Source organism: Megalobrama amblycephala, linkage group LG11 (assembly GCF_018812025.1).
Source record: "Megalobrama amblycephala isolate DHTTF-2021 linkage group LG11, ASM1881202v1, whole genome shotgun sequence".
In the NCBI taxonomy this organism is placed as follows: Eukaryota; Metazoa; Chordata; class Actinopteri; order Cypriniformes; family Xenocyprididae; genus Megalobrama; species Megalobrama amblycephala.
In genome coordinates, this window is record NC_063054.1 from 14282544 (window position 1) to 14294329 (window position 11786).

Genomic DNA, 11786 nt, shown 5'->3' on the forward strand with positions numbered 1-11786 from the left:
ATTACGTTTATTCTATCAAAAAGAGTAATGTAATTATGGCTATTTTGCAAGTTCTTTACCAACCTACAATTCACCCAAAAGGCCTGTAGGTGGCACAACGACTTAATTTAACCAACTATGATAACTTCGTTAGATGGTAAATCAATACAAAACATGGTTTTGGTGAGCGCTTTGTAATATGTATTCACATTAGATTTTAAAGCAACAAAATTCGTTTGCAATAAGACAAACCAGATTCAAATTGCCCGGCAAATTTGTAAAGCAAAGAACAATCATTTCTAGCTGATCAACATTATGAAAACTGGTGAAACCTTTAGGAACTTCAAAAGATAAAACAGCGAAACTCCTAATATTACTTCCAATATTTCCAAATTATGTTCATTTTCATAGAGTGGGCCAATATCGTGACGATTATTTAAAATCAATCGGGAGAAGCAGATATCGTTATCGTGATTAAAATACGATTAATCGTGCAGCCCTAATTTAATTTAATTTGACATTCAACAGTATTCTTGACATTTATTCAACAGTGCTTTTGATATGCTTGCATTGACACTATTCTTTAAAAGGAAAATTATATACCAATTATCAATGTAAAGCTGCTTTGACACAATCTGCATTGTAAAAAGCGCTATATAAATAAGGGTGACTTGACTTGACTGGAAGTTTGACTTGGAGCTTGACTTGGAGCTTGACTTGGAGCTTGACTTGGAGCTTGACTTGGAGCTTGACTTGGAGCTTGACTTGGAGCTTGACTTGGAGCTTGACTTGGAGCTTGACTTGGAGCTTGACTTGGAGCTTGACTTGGAGCTTGACTTGGAGCTTGACTTGGAGCTTGACTTGGAGCTTGACTTGGAACCTGACTTGGAACCTGACTTGGAACCTGACTTGGAACCTGACTTGGAACCTGACTTGGAACTGGTAATACCGGGAAACAACCAGAAAAACATTTGTTACCCCACTTCAGGACGTCTCCTGTCTGCCAGGAGATGATGGGATTGTGCTGCTCCAACCATGGGTGCCCCAGAATCACGTCAGATGTTGAGTCCTCCAGAACCAGAAGAGGTATATCCTCTTGATGCAGGACGCCAATCTGTAGACGTAGAGGGCCCACCATGTGACGTACTTTACGGAGAGGACGACCAGTTACTGCATGGATCTGGTAGATTTTCGGCGAACTGACGGTCTTGAGGTTGAGTTGGCGACAGAGGGCTCCGGAGATGAAATTTCCAGCTGACCCAGAGTCGATGAAGGCATTGACTGGAATACAAACATCAGCAGCAGTAAGGTTGGCGATAGTGGTGAGTGGATTTTGATGATTTAATGTAGGAAGGATGACACACCATAGATCGCACTGGATGAGTGGGGCATTCAGCTCTGAGATTCCCAGAAAGACCACAATATATACAAAGACCCTGGGTCAGCCTCCTCTGCCGCTCAGTTGGTGATAGACATGATCTGTCAATCTACATCTCGTAGCTGGCTGGTTCTGGGGAGCTGACGGATTCGGGCTGGCGGAGGAAAGATGGGAAAAGTCGTTGGCTTTGGTGCTCTTCAGCGCACAGCTGCATACGGGTGGTGAATCTGATGGAAAGCTGGATGAACTTCTCGAGGCCGATGGAATCCTCGTATGCAGCGAGATGCAACCGCACACATGGGTCCAAACCCTGACGATACCTGGAAATGAGGGCTTGTTTGTTCCACCCACTCGCTGCCGCTAGGGTTCTGAACTGTAAAGCATAATCAGAGACAGATGAAGCACCTTGTTTTAAATTACACAGCCTCTCACCAATGGATGAATCCCATGATGGTTTTCCAAAAACCTCCTTGAAGTGACTGATGAAGTTTGAGAGGGATTGTATGACGGGACTGTTTTGTGTCCAAAGAGGTTCTGCCCAGCGGAGTGCTTTACCGTCCAGTTGCTGAATCATAAAAGCGACTTTCGCTTTATCATCAGGGTACAGGTGCGGTTGCATCTCCAAAACCAGTGAACATTGCAGGATGAATCTGTTGCAATCCTCTGCTGCGCCAGAGAAGGGCGCCGATCGGGCCATCGGACTGGCGAAAACTGACAGAGTAGAAGCGGTGGTGCGGAATGTGGAAGTGCTCGCTGGTGGTGCTGGTGACAGAGCGCATTAACCAAATCCTGGAATGGATCTGAATTACTCATAGTGGTTGCTCAGTGGTGTAGGTCCGGTCTTCTGTTACGATACACAGGAGGTCGGAGACACAGGTAAAGTTTACAATGTTTATTGGGACAACCAGACCAGTTAGCAGGTGAGTATTTCAGATGAAGTTTCCAGACAGAGTATTTATCAAGACAGTGATACTTGACTTGATCTTCACACCAGGTTCGATGAAGGCAGAGAGACGTGGAGCCAGACAGAGAATATATCAAGACAGGAATACTGAACTTGATCTTCACACCAGATTCAACGATGACCAGGAGACTTGGAACAGAGACAGCACATAGACACTCACGGAGGACTGGAGAACATGGAGAACATGGAGGATCTAGGAGACACACTGGAGACAGGTAAGGAGTCCGGAAGGTAAGCATTCAGGTTAGTATGCGTTACCGAGACTGGACAATGACTGAGTGACTGTGAGTGTCTTATATGGTGCTGTTGATTGGACTGGTAATGAGTGTCAGGTGCGTGTGATCAGTACTCTGGTGAGGGAGTGCGACATGATTGGCTGGGTGCAGAGCCTGGTGTGTCTGTGACAATTATTCACATTTTTGTATTTTTTTATAAAATTGGAACATTATATGTAAAATTCACTTTAAAGAATATCTGGTTTTTATATTTTTATTCATGGATATAATTCATGTGCTATGTTTAAGTGGAAGATTTCTTCAAAATCACTTTTTTGTCAGTTCAGCACTGCTTTGTATTGAAGTATCAAGTAACAAGAGTTTTCAAAAATTAATTGGATCAACATGAATCACACAGATGACCTATTTCGAATTACAAACTGTGACTTTCAACAAAAAGTGACTAGTTGCATCCTTGTTAACAATCTCCTCAGTTTCTTTCAAATGTAAATAGAAAATCCATTCACAAACACACCGCAACCTTTTTATTTTTGAGCAACAGAGATACTCAGAAATTGTCACAGAATCAACACCATCATTAACACCAGACCTTTCAGCTCCACCCACTCAATCAGCCTCACCAGAATATTAATTCAACACACCTGTCACAATCAAGGTTTATAAGCAGTCTTCTTCCACACCATCACTATCTGGTCTTCTTCACTACTGTTTGACTTACCTGTATGGAATCCTGTTGTCTTCAGCCTTCATCATCTGTTGTATTCCGTAAAAAGCCTCAAGCCATCCCAGCACCTGCAAAGACAAAGAGACAATTACTATTGAAGCTAAGTCTGCTTATCTTATCATTGAATGAACACTAGTGATGGGAAACTGAGGCTTTCTGAAGCGTTTGAGGCTTTCATCAAATTGTTAAATGACAACAATGTACTAAAAATGAAAAGTTTTTTCTTTGTACAGATGACAACATTATCAAAACTATCCCCATTTACACGGATCTGCGAAAATGACTTAAAAAGCTGTCAACTTAAGTAATCTTCATTTATATAAATGTTAAATGTTAAGACATCTTCATTTATACATTTATAACTTAAACATAGCACATGAATTATATCCATGAATAAAAATATAAAAAGCAGATATTCTTTAAAGTGAATTTTACATATAATGTTCCAATTTTATAAAAAAATACAAAAATGTGAATAATTGTCACAGACACACCAGGCTCTGCACCCAGCCAATCATGTTGCACTCCCTCACCAGAGTACTGATCACACGCACCTGACACTCATTACCAGTCCAATCAACAGCACCATATAAGACACTCACAGTCACTCAGTCACAAACCAAGCCATGAAGTCCAAGGAATTATCTGTAGACCTCCGAGACAGGATTGTATCAAGGCACAGATCTGAGGAAGGGTACAGATTTTTTTCCCCAATGAGCATAGTGGCCTCCATTATCCGTAAATGGAAGAAGTTTGGAACCACCTGGACCGTCTCTGGGGATTTCGGCAGGACGGTCGCCCGCAGGAGAGGTATGTGGAGGAATTTTCTGAGCTTGCTTACTTGGTGAACTGGCCAGATGCCCCACTTAACACTTGTTTTCTGGTGGGTCTGGACGAGGACATGATTCGCTTTAGTGAACCTGCATGTTTTTTTCCCTAGACGAGACCATTAACCTGATTCTTTTCCTGAATGGTTCTGATTTTGAAATTGAAGAGGTTCTTCGTCCCCAGACCCGCCATGGCCACCCATGGCCCCTGATCCGCCATGACGGCCTGAGCTCCTAGACCCGCCCTGGAGACCTCCGCACCTGTCTGCACCTCCCCCCGCACCTGCGTGTAGGTCTCCAGGGCGCCCACCCCCCCTTCCCTGTTGTTACATCTTGGGCGTGAGGACGCGCCTTCCTGGGAGGGGGAGGTAATGTTACAACCATGCCTGTCTTGGACTCCATTTCCCATGTTCCTCCTTGTTCATCACCTGTTTGCACTTCCCTCATCAGTCTTCCCGCCATTCCTGGATTCCCTGCACCTGGTCCTCGTCATTAGCACTCCCTTTTAGTTGGACTCACTCCCTGCACTCCCTGTCCGTTCTTATTGTTATGTTAAATGTGTGTATGGTTCTCTGCCTTCCTTTTGATAATAAAACCCAACTCTGTTGAAGTCCATGAACGCCTCCTCTTTACTGCAACCTACACAACTGTGACATCTCAGACCATGAGAAACAAAATTCTCTGGTCTGATGAAACAAAGATTGAACTCTTTGGCCTGAATTGCAAGCATCCTGTCTGGAGGAAACCAGGCACAGCTCATCACCTGGCCAATACCATCCCTTCAGTGAAGCATGGTGGTGGCAGCATCATGCTGTGGGGATGTTTTTCAGCGGCAGGAACTGTCTAGTCAGGATCGAGGGAAAGATGAATGCAGCATTGTACAGAGACATCCTTGATGAAAACCTGCACCAGAGCGCTCTGGACCTCAGACTGGGGCGAACAGGACATTGACCCTAAGCACACAGCCAAGATAACAAAGGAGTGGCTATGGGACAACTCTCTGAGTGTCCTTGAGTGGCCCAGCCAGAGCCCAGACTTGAACCCGACTGAACATGTCGGGAGAGATCTGAAAAAAACTGTGCACCGATGCTCCTCATCCAACCTGATGGAGCTTGAGAGGTCCTGCAAAGAAGAATGGGAGAAACTGCAAAAAAATAGGTGTGCCCAGCTTGTAGCATCATACTCAAAAAGACTTGAGGCTGTAATTAATGCCAAAGGTGCTTCAACAAAGTATTGAGCAAAGGCTGTGAATACTTATGTGCTTCCATCAAGACCACTTTGGCAATGAAACATATTTATTGTTATTAATATACAACATTTGGTTTGGCGGTATGGTTCCATATAGGGGTTCAGCTTTACAATAATAAAGATTAGCTGGGCCTGTAATAACCCCCCAGAACCATCAGCATAACATTGAAACAATTACTGTACAAATAATGCAATGAAAGATATAAATGGAGATGGCGAATGAGAAGATGTTCGAGGGCTGCTTGGAAAAGGCTTATCTTGATGCAGTGATCTGAAACAGAGAGAGAAGAAAAACAACGAACAGCAAAAGTGAGGAACTGTGACGATATACTGTAGAAAGAAGCGCAGAAGATCCAAATGTGAGTCAAACAGTTTATTTCTCACAGAATACACAGAAAGTACATAAATGGCAGTAGTGATGATAAGCAGGTGGCTGCAGGGGTGCTCCGTGACGCAGGGACAGCAGTAGGCAAACAAAGGCAGGAAACTCAGCGAGAAACACACAAGGACAACTTGCCTAGAAGCTCCAAGAAACCACGTTCAGAACCGACAGGGAGAGCACGACAGAACCCCAGTAGCGCCTGCAACAAACTGACAAACAGGACACGCAAACATACACATTAAATAAGGCGCTAAATGAGAAGCAGCTGTTGCTGATAATTAAATCAGAACACTAACAAGGTAACGCCCCACCATACACACACACAAGGGCAAGTCAGTGAATCCATGAACTGTGCCAGTACCCCCTCTCCTAAGAACGCCTCCTGGCGTTCCCAGGAGAACCTACCTTTAGACTGTAATCATCTATCAGGGAGTGATCCAGAATATCCCTAGCAGGAACCCAGCTTCTCTCCTCCGGACCGTAACCTTCCCAGTCCACCAAGTACTGGAATCCACATCCCTTCCGTCTAGCATCCAGAATACGACGAACCGAATAAGCGGGTTCCCCATCTACGAGGCACGGCGGGGGAGGAACCGGGGCAGGTGGAATAATGTGGGAATGAAAAATGGGTTTTATTTTGGACACATGGAAGACGGGATGAATTCTCCTGTAAGCAGGAGGAAATTTAAGGTGGACTGTCACTGGCCAATGAATTTATGTGCAAGTTTATTACAAACGGACCGGAGAGGAATGTTCTTAGAAGATTCTTAGAAGCCACACTTTTTGACCAACGACGTATACGGGAGGTTTCAGCTGGTGGCGATCGGCCTAAGCCTTGGTGAGCGCTCCCACCTGAAGAAGAGTCTCACAGGCTCTTCTCCATGTGTGACGACACCTCTGGATGAAGGTGTGAGTGGAGGGGACCGCGACTTCAGATTCCAGACTAGGAAAAACTGGTGGCTGGTAACCTATACTACACTCAAAAGGCGAAAGACCCGTGGATGATACTGGTAATGAGTTGTGAGTGTACTCAACCCATGAGAGTTGTTGGATCCAGGAGGAAGGATTCTGAGCCACCCTACATCGTAACATTCTCTCTAGATCATGGTTGGCTCTCTCGGCTTGTCCGTTACTCTGAGGATGAAAACCAGATGACAGACTGACAGTCGCTCCCAGTAACCGACAAAATTCTTTCCAAAATTTGGAAGTAAATTGGGATCCCCTGTTGGAAACCACATAAATCGGGAGGCCATGGATATGAAAGATGTGATCAACGACAGTAACCGCTGTCTCCTTGGCTGAGGGTAATTTGGGCAAGGGAATAAAGTGTGCCGCCTTCGAGAACCGGTCCACTATGGTTAAAATTACCATATTACCCTGTGAAGGAGGGAGACCTGTGACGAAATCTAGCGCTATGTGGGACTAGGGTCTCGAAGGGACAGGCAGCAGTTGAAGGAGTCCATCTGGGGGACGACTGGAAGTCTTACCACGAGCATAAACCGAGCAAGCCAAAACAAAATCTCGAATGTCGCGAGCCATACTGGGCCACCAAAATCGCTTGACCAAAAACCTGTTCCGACTGTCTCCTGGATGACAAGCCACATTGGAACCATGCCCCCACCGAATAACATCTGACCGTAATCTCTCCGGCACAAATAACCGACTCGGTGGACCCCCGGGCGGAGGCGTTACCCCTTCTAAGGCCGTGCGGACCTTCAATTTGACCTCCCATGTGAGTGAAGAGATAAAAAGTCTCTTGGGTAAAATACACTCGGGAGTAGACAGGCGCTCAGAACGATCAAAAATACGAGATAACGCATCTGGTTTGATGTTATTAGACCCAGGATGATACGAAAAAGAGATATTGAAACGACCAAAAAAAAAGAGCCCATCGAGCCTGCCTGGAGTTAAGTCGTTTGGCGGACCTGATGTATTCCAAGTTCTTGTGATCGGTCCAGACGATAAAAGGTACCCCCGACCCTTCTAACCAGTGACGCCATTCCTCCAATGCTAGTTTGACTACCAACAACTCTCTGTTACCAATATCATAATTACATTCGGCAGTCGATAAGCGATGAGAAAAAAACGCACATGGGTGCATCTTATCGTCCGCAGTGGCGCGCTGGGAAAGAACTGCTCCTACCCTCACCTCTGACGCATCGACCTCCACCACAAACTTACGTGATGGATCAGGGGCTACAAGGATGGGAGCTGAAACAAAGCAGCTCTTAAGGTTGGAAAAAAATGCCTCAGCTGCATTAGACCACCTGAATGCCGTTCTGGTGGAGGTCAAGGCAGTCAGAGGAACGGCTAGTTGGCTGAAATTGCGAATAAAACGCAGATAAAAATTAGCGAATCCCAGAAACCTTTGCAGGGCCTTACGAGAGTCTGGGATTGGCCAATTTACCACAGCCTTAACCTTGTCAGGATCCATGCGCACCCCCTCAGATGAAACGATATACCCTAAGAATGGAACTGACTGTGCATGAAATCTCGAGCAGCCTCTGGAGCACTCGTCTGACGTGTTGAACATGTTCCTGGAGAGAAGAGAAAAATATCAAAATGTCATCCTGGTAGACATATATGAACTGATCGACCATGTCTCTCAACACGTCATTAACGAGTGCTTGAAAAACAGCGGGGGAGTTGGACAGGCCGAAGGGCATGACCAAGTATTCAAAGTGCCCCCTGGGGGTATTAAATGCCGTTTTCCACTCATTCCCCTCCCTTATGCGGACCAAATCAAAAGCGTTACGCAGATCTAATTTCGTGAAAAGAGACGCTCCCTGCAGCACGTTTGTCTTTTTGCAAGTGTTGTGGAGTTTGCAGTGCGTTTCACTATTTGTAAGTGTTGTGGAGTTTGCAGCGCGTTTGTCTTTTTGCAAGTGTTGTGGTGTTTGCAGCGCGTTTCACTATTTGTAAGTGTTGTGGAGTTTGCAGCGCATTTCACTATTTGTAAGTGTTGTGGAGTTTGCAGCGCGTTTGTCTTTTTGTAAGTGTTGTGGAGTTTGCAGCGCGTTTGTCTTTTTGTAAGTGTTGTGGAATTTGCAGCGCATGTGTTGTCAAACTGATGAAGATGTTTTCTTTATTTGCTGGTGTTTTTTCTATTTGCATGTTTTCTTCATTTGCAGCGCGTTGAGCTCTCTCGGCCACCGTACATGTGACTACAGTCGTTCAACCTAACAATTTGAACTGTTGTCATATGCAGTTGACGTAGTAAACGCAGTGCAGGCTTCCGTATTTACATCCGAATGCTTGATTAGTATTAGCCGATGCTGTACATGTGAGCAGCACGACGCATGCGTGTGATGCTGAAGCAGGAGCCGGCCAATAATGAGGCAGTGTTCTGATGCAGAACACGAAAGCCTGCACTGCGTTCACTATGTCTACTGCGTATGACAACAGTTCAAATGGTTAAATATGTTGTTATTTTTGTTTTGTTGTTGCGCACAAAAAGTATTCTTGTCACTTCATAACATTAAGGTTGAACCACTGTAGTCACGTTGACTATTTTAACCATGTCTTTACTACCTTTCTGGACCTCAAAATGTGCAATGACGTTGCTGCCTATGTGTGGTTCAGAAACCCTCGGATTTCATCAAAAATATCTTAATTTGTGTTCTGAAGATGAACGAATGTCTTACGAGTTTGGGACGACATGAGGGTGAATGACAGAAATGTAATTTTTGGGTGAACTAACCCTTTAAATCATGTTTTTTTTTACTTAAAATCAGTTGATTAGATTTTATTTTGCTTGACAAAAAATGCATACTGAAAAAATGTTAACATAAAAATGTGCTAAACCCTCATCCTCTCCTCCTGTAACTGTAACAAAAGAGTCCCCCGCGAGTCAAAATGACCCAAAGCCCTAAAATTATACTTTTTTTTATATAAAAAGTATTTTATAAAAATTTTATACTTTTTTTGTCCTGAAAGTTTATTTGTCCAAGTTGTTCTGCATTGTAAATGTGTTCAAATCTAACCACCTCATATCTGTGTGCAGTCTGCATTCCTCACATTCCATTCATTCCATTTCAAATTTACATTTTTTTTTTTTTAAACCACATAAACTCCTTGAATTCAGTATTTATTCGTGTATTCCAAGTTCAAGTGCGACAAAAGTCCTATGGTCTTGGACCACTCTTGATGAACACATGATGAATTTTTCATTTTTAAAAAAATAAATAAATAAATAATCTTGGGTCAAAATGACCCAAAGAGAGGATAAGAATGCAGTGTAAGATGGCAAAAGCTCTGTCAGTTTTTACTTTCACTTTCTGTAGTGAATAATTGATCAGGGTTTGAGACTTCTTCACCGGCATAACTTGTGTGATATCCACTGACTCGCCTTCATGGTTTAAAATGGAAAAATTTCCACTATTGCAACGCAACATATTTCTTTATCACCCGTTGCAAAATAATGGACAATGATTCACATTTTCTGTGATAATAAAATTAAGTAAATATTAAATAAATTAGTGAAAAACACGTAAATGAATGATCAAGTAAATTATTCGTTCTTCCGCAAACCCCCCCCTGAAAAATCAGATGAATAATGTTCATATTTCATATTTATAGCACACAAACTCACCAAACATAGACAAGCACACATCAAATGAAAGCTCTCATCTCAGGAATGTTACAGGTAGATGGAATACGTGGGTAATATGTTTTATCCATTTTCCAAAATGAGACATTCTCGTGTGTCTGTAAATGCATGGCTGGACTATAATATGGTAAAGCAACAGTTTACTAAAATGCATAGCTACAGAACAATCCAGAAGAATCCAAGTTCTCCTTGAGGAGGTGGGACGAACACGTCGCGTGCGCGCCAATGGTATAATGGACTCTACATCAAAGCATTTTTTTTTTCGATTTATTTCTGAAAGTCAATTTTAATGTGTTGAAAAAAATTATCTTTTTTTTTACACTTTATTGTTACCCGAGCATGAGCACACCCTCATATTTATGTAACATTAAAACACATTTCCAAACCTGTGTCATTCAGTTAAACATCATCAGATGCAATCAAATCACAATGGCTTGCGTGAAGACCAGTGAACAAAAATGTGATCTTCTGACATGATAGTGCACAGGTCTGATGTTGGATGTGCAGTGTGTGTGTGTACAGGTTAGGCTATACTTTTGAGGGACAAACTCACTTATAGTGAAATATGACAAACTAGAGAGGATTTTTTTTTTCTGGTCCTCAAGTTAAAAAGGTTTATAAATCAGCCAAAACATGTTTTTGTTTAAATAGAGTGTTTTGCATGTTTCTGTGATAGGGTTGGGTTAGGTGAAAATATCATTAACCTGATATAAAATCAATGGAAGTCTATGCAATGTCCTCACTGATATAGTGAAACAAACGTGTGTGTGAGAGAGAGAGAGAGTGTTTAGAGAGTTTCTGTGAGGGTTGGGTTAGAAAATATCATTAACCTGATATAAAATCAATGAAGTCTATGCAATGTCCTCACTGATATAGTGAAACAAACGAGAGAGAGAGAGAGAGAGAGAGAGAGAGAGAGAGAGAGAGAGAGAGAGAATGCACAGGGGAGGAGGGCACCAATCCTCCCAAACTCCTACACAAGCGCCTCCATCACCTAATCATTAAAACACACACACGCACCACATCTCCACGGAAACTAAACTTATAAACAATACCGCGTCCATCACAACCTTGAAGCATCGGACTTGAACATCATCATACACCGCACGTGAGTATCTTTGAGCAGATGTGATGGATATATCGGACCGCGAATGTCAATTGTTGCCCCTTTTGTTTAGGGGCTTGAACAGGGGGCCGTGTTGTGAGTCTATCAGCGACAAGACACGGGAGTTTATTCATGAATTATCATGAAATTGCCTCGTTGTTGGGTTCATAACCGCGAAGTCGACATGTAGACATGCACAATTGTTTGTAACTGGTGTTTAAAGGATTCGTTGGTTGTTAAATGAACTTTTAGTGGTGAAAAGGCCTGTGTGTTGTTTTATCAACAAAGCGATTCGCGCATTAGCCAGAGACACAAGCACATTTAAGTCGGGCTT

The 11786-nt window shown here is 43.2% G+C and overlaps 1 protein-coding gene and 1 long non-coding RNA gene across 5 annotated transcripts in view; one reads left to right on the plus strand and one right to left on the minus strand.

Moving 5' to 3' along the window:
• Positions 1-804: 804 nt before the first annotated feature.
• Positions 805-11786, minus strand: part of LOC125277770 — an 11740-nt gene continuing 758 nt past the window's right edge. The window contains exons 2-4 of the long non-coding RNA XR_007186983.1: positions 8219-8275; positions 6144-6307; positions 805-5947 (exon numbers count right to left, since the gene is read on the minus strand). This is a non-coding gene — a long non-coding RNA (uncharacterized LOC125277770). The remainder of the gene's footprint in view (positions 5948-6143; positions 6308-8218; positions 8276-11786) is intronic.
• The window catches only part of pum2 (pumilio RNA-binding family member 2), a 113404-nt gene continuing 112905 nt past the window's right edge, over positions 11288-11786 (plus strand). For all 4 annotated transcript variants that reach the window (XM_048206270.1, XM_048206272.1, XM_048206271.1 and 1 more), the window contains exon 1: positions 11288-11455. The gene's annotated coding sequence lies outside the window, so the exon portion shown is untranslated. The remainder of the gene's footprint in view (positions 11456-11786) is intronic.